Genomic DNA, 5,538 nt, shown 5'->3' with positions numbered 1-5,538 from the left:
GCGATTGTATTTGCTGACGGAAGATTTTGCACTCGTTCGTGTCATGGGACGTGGCATTATGCCATTTGCAATACTTCATCTTCTTCAGCTGTTCGGCCGATGGGATCGTATGGTAGGGTGAGAGTTTGATCTGTCCTTCTTGGAGTAGATCGAAAATTTTGTCATCCTTTGACGTGTCGAAACCGAATGCCTCTGGTTCCTTTTTCCCGAAAGGACACGATATCGGCTTTTTTCCCTTAACCCACTCTGCCAGGCTGATTTTTGCCTCTTCCTTGGATTCAGATCGTTCTAAGTATGCCACCTTCTTCTGAAAATTCCTCTGTTGATCAAAGGGGCGTATCTCCTAACCAGACCATCGGTGTATGATTTGACTCAGGCTTTCGAATTCCTGGGAGATGTGGGGTAGGAGACCTTGGAAGGCTATATCGGCCAACTGTGCATCGGTCAGGACTAGGGTGTAGCACTTGTTCCTGACTTCCCTGAACCTCTACACATATGTGGACACTGGCTCGTCACTCCTTTGCCTGAGGCTGGTCAGATCTGAGAGTTTCATCTCATGCACTCCCGCGTAGAAGTACTTGTGGAACTGCTTCTCCAAGTCGGCCCAAGTAACTATGGAGTTGGGTGGTAGCGTAGTGAACCATTGGAAGGCCAATCCAGATAGAGATGATGAGAAGAGACGCACCCATAGAGCATCCTGTGTAGCTGCCTCCCCACATTGTATGATGAATCTATTCACGTGCTCCACAGTTGAGGTATCATCAAGCCCCAAAAACTTGGTGAAATCGGGAACTTTGTACCGATGGGGAAACGGCAGTAGATCGTAGGCAGGCAGGTACGGCGTTCTGTATGTGTAAGTTTGTACCTTCGGCTTTAAACCAAATTGATCTTGAATTACTTCTACTATCTGTGCCGTCCAGTCTGCTTGTTGTTGATGGACTACTGGCTGGGGAGCCGGCACATGTTGGTAGATCGGCGGAGGGATGACTGGGTGATGAATGAAAGCGTGCGGCGGGTTCGGTGGTGATGTGGCCGGCTGTGTAGTCAGCATCTGGTGTCTCAGCGAACCGACTGTTTCATCATATAGTATAATCGGCGCAGCGCCCCGAAGCGCTTCTGCAGTCTCTGCCCCCCTGCCCATTTCCGATGTGGCTGGTTGATACTGTGGAGCTGTCGGCCACATGGCCAATTGGAAGGGTGCCTGGGTCGGAGAGCCTCCATAGCCGGTCGATTGATCTTGGACGGTCATCGCCGATGGTGCCCCCCAAGGCACTGAATTTAATGTTGATGATTGCGCGGAGGAATCTGAACGGATTGAGGTGGAGCCTGTGACTGGAGGTATGGTGCGCTGTTGTATCCTGGATGCATTGATGGTGAAGGAGCGCTGGATCCTCCATGTTGAGCTTGGATCGGCTAAGGAGCTGAGTAGGATATGCTTGGAAAACTCCTGACCGGGGCTATGATAGGTGGGGCGTACGCCGGCCCCTGGTATCCTTGAGACATACCATTGGCCAGGGAGCTGATGACGGCATTGTATACCGTATTGGTTATCACCGGGGATTGATCAATGAAAGCCTGGTAGATAGACTGTTGAACCATCTCGAACATCTTGCCCGATTCCTCGGCGATTGTAATCTGGCAGGGAGATGGAAAAGGAGCTTTCTTGATAGTTTCCCCGCTCCTGGTACGACTGAAGGATTGTAGGCATGTCTTACGATACTGTGCTATCTGCTTCTCCAACTCCTCCTTCTAGTCATCCTTGAGGTCTGCTTCCGTCACCTCGATGACGTTATCTTCGGAGATTTTGGCAGCTTTCGACATGGTAGTGGTCGTATTGGTCCCACCGGGCGTGCCAAAAGTGTGTTGGCGCTATAGATCAGCCGATCGAATCTCAGCATCGGACACACGACCCGGGAGAATCTGCTTAACTCCTATTTGGGTAATCGCCCTGGTGCGGTTCGCACGGCGTGCCAGCCAATCTGACCTTTTGATTGGCAAGGAAAGAAACGTGTGAGATCCCAGAGGCTGCGATCGGCTGAGGTTCCGATCTCGAGGAAGCTTATCAGCGAATCGGCCGATTTGCTATAATAAGGAAATCGGCTATGGTGCAGCCGACAACTAGGTAACGTTTGTAAAGAAAATTACCAGAGTAAACTAGACAAAGTTACAGAAGCAACACTTGAAACAGATCTAATCGGCTATATAAGAGTGATAGATAAGCGATAAAGATAAATAAGCCAAAAGCTCTAATTCCAAGCTGGATAACTAGTGATAAAACTAGAACAGCAGGTAAAACCTAGAATTCTAGTAAATATCGATAACTGGTGAATAAATCTAAACGAAACGACAACGATGCGCCCGAAGTTAAAGCTTAGATATTACTCGATAAACGAAACTTATAGAATCGGCCGGAGATCGAGTCGATGCAGCCCTGCCAACCCGTACGAACTCGTGAAAAGAAGAAAAGTACTGGCAAAGTTGCCGACTTGAAAGTAAAGTACGAGGTAATAGTAGATTGTTGTATTGATTTGATGTTGTTTTACAGATCTCTAAAGACGGCTATTTATAGCCTGTTACAACCAACCTCTTAACCGACTAGGACTCTATCTCTAATTTTAAACGAAAATGAATATTTACAAGCATAACTCGTATCGGAGTTGGTCGTCGCGCTCCTGTGGGCCAATCCCCCCTTTATTTTCTCTTCGTAATCCACTTTAAGCCCATATTGGCCCAATTGCCCCAGCCTCTTAATCGGCCAATTTCTACCAACTCCATTTGCCAAAACACTGCAACGCCAATCGGCCGATCTCCAACTGTAGCACCAATCGGCCAATTCCCAATCGTGATGTTTTCATCTCGCCACATCAGCTAATCCTTTCCTTTCTTGACGCCGATTCCATACGTGTCAAAATCTGGCGTCAACAACTTGACTATCTCAACTCCCTCCAGGTTGTATTGTCGAGTGGGACCCATCCTCGATTGGCGAGGATTGTGGTGCTTGATATCATGGGAGGCTTCACCATGGTATTGTTGTATCGACACTAGACTACCGTTAATTCTGCTGCTTGAAACTCTGAAACTCTACCTTTATGCATTTAAACTTTTGGTCTGTAATAATTTAATGTGGGACCTGTAATGATTATCTGGATTGCTGTAATCTCTGGACTCGTCTTCATGTGAGTATGCTTTGTTTTGATCCGAGATAAGTGGTTTATCGGGTGAAACCCGACAGACTACCATTTTAACTTGATTAAAGTGTCTGCTCGCATATGAGGGGATGCTGAGTACACTTTAGCCGGGTTAATTTGGGTGGTTCCACCACACACCACAACAGTATTGTCTGGCTTCCTCTTGTGATTTTGACCGCCCGCGTAGTTGCCTCAGTTGTCATTGGTTGGGCGATTGGTACGGTTCTTGTCATTGCGTTGGCCATTACTCTTATTGTTATTGTTCTGGCCTCTGTTACGACTAGACTCAAACCATTCGATCTCTTTGTCTTCCTCATCTGCCTAGGCTTGTATCATGATCTTGAGAGATTTGATACCTTTCGGGCGTCTCCTGCCAAAATCTTGGAACATCCGGCGGTCATAGAGACCGTTCTGGAAGCAATCTATGGCATCTCGCTTCGTGATGTCCATGATAGTGGCCTTCTTGTCAAAAAAACAGCGTAGATAACTCTTCAGGGTCTCGCCTTGTTACTGTTTGACATGAGACAAGTCGATCCTATTGCCATAACGTTGCATTGCCCTTGCGAAGTTATTTGTGAACGCCGCCTTTAGTTGACTCCACGTGTCAATGGAGTTCCTTTCTAGGGATTCGAGCCATGTGAGTGGCCCTGCCTCCATGCAACTGAGGAAATAGATGACTTTGGTATCATCGTTTCCTTCCGCCACCTGAACTAGCAGCGAGTAGCACCTTAGCCATTGGACTGGGTCTTTCTTGCCGTCGTACTTGGTAATACCCAGAGGTTTAAACTTGTTGGGTAGAACTGTCTTTTGTACTCATTTTGAGAAGGCAGGGAACCCATTCGAATCTTCTCCCGAGTACTTGACTTCTTGTTCACATTCGTCGCGGCACCCTTCGATGATTGTTCAGGTGTCGCAGTTGTTGTTGAGCCTCTAGCGGAGGTCACGTGCTAGGGGTTTAGGCTCTGGATGGGGCCCACGGTGGCCATGACCTCCCGAGGGTCCCGCTCGACTACTCTTTGCCTTGTACTGACTTGATCTGGGGTTCTCGATTTTGAGAACCTTGTTTTGACTTGGTTTGGCACTTTCATTTTGACTTGGTTTGGCACCCTCATTTCAACTTGGTCTAAGGTTGCTGCCATGCTGAGATGAGGTGTGTCGAACTGAGTGTATTAGGCTCCATTGATTGAGTTGCTCGTATGCACGCTTCGCCAGCTGAGCCAGTTGCCTAGTGTACTAGTCTTGTGGCATTGTCTGAGTAATCAGGTCAATAGATGTGATGGTGGAGAGAGGGTTATGGTGTTGACATGATTGAACTGCTTCAAACATGTGATCCAAGTTCATGATGGGTAAGTCGGATGCAAGGCGGCGGCGACAATCTTCTCGTGCCGTGTTTCTTGCTCGCCGTCGATTCCTTTGAGTTTTGGTTTCTTCCCCTACAATGTCAGCCGTGAGCTCATCCTGCGACACATCATCTAGATGACGCTCGTGTCGTGGATGCCTTTCTGGTGGTTCTTCACCATCGCCTTCTTGAGTAGCAACAATCGCAAGTAGTTACTACTTTAGAGAAAAATACCCAAGCTTGATGTGATGATCTCTGTGAGGCTATCTTCCTCATAGATGGGCGGTAGAGGGGTCTCCTCTTGGTATGTGAGAGTGTCGAGGTAGGCGACAAGGCGTGACTCATCATCCTTGGCGAGAACAGGTGGCTTCATGTTGGGCCAATAGATGAATCTGCCTTGCGGGGTAGATGTGATAACCAGGCTCTGCTTGTTGACGCTGATTTTTGACACATGTTAGGGTTGGCGTCAAGGAGAGAAAAGTGGCCGATGCAGATAAGCAAGAAGCTGTGGTTGGGAAATCGGCCGATAGATCTACTGTGTTTCGGCCAATTAGCCAAGGGAGTCGATGAGGACTGGCCGAGTGGAAGCCAGGGTAGCTCGGCCGATATGGGCTTAAATGGGCCAAGGAGGTAGCAAAATGAAGATAGAGTTGGCCCACAAAGGATTTACTAGTGCTGGACTCCGATGCAAGTTCTATACATGTGTAAATAATTATTATTTTGAATTAGAGATAAAGTCATAGTCGGTTAGGAAATCAGTTGTAGCAGAGTATAAATAGGTGCCTCGTAAGGCTTGTAAAGAGACACAACAATCATCAATACAAATCTACTTGCGCACGCAACTTTACTTTCAAGTTGGCGACTTCGCCAAATCTTTTTTTCTTTTTTTTCTTTTCACGAGTTCATGCGAGTTGGCAGGGCTGCATCAACACGACCTCCAGCCAATTTGTAACTTCCGCGTATCGAGTAATATCTAAGATTTAACTTCGGGTGCATCGCTCTTGTTTTGTT

Source organism: Setaria italica, chromosome IV (genome assembly GCF_000263155.2).
Source record: "Setaria italica strain Yugu1 chromosome IV, Setaria_italica_v2.0, whole genome shotgun sequence".
Lineage (NCBI taxonomy): Eukaryota > Viridiplantae > Streptophyta > Magnoliopsida > Poales > Poaceae > Setaria > Setaria italica.
The sequence above is the reverse complement of the archived record's forward strand: the minus strand, read 5'-3'. Positions refer to the sequence as shown.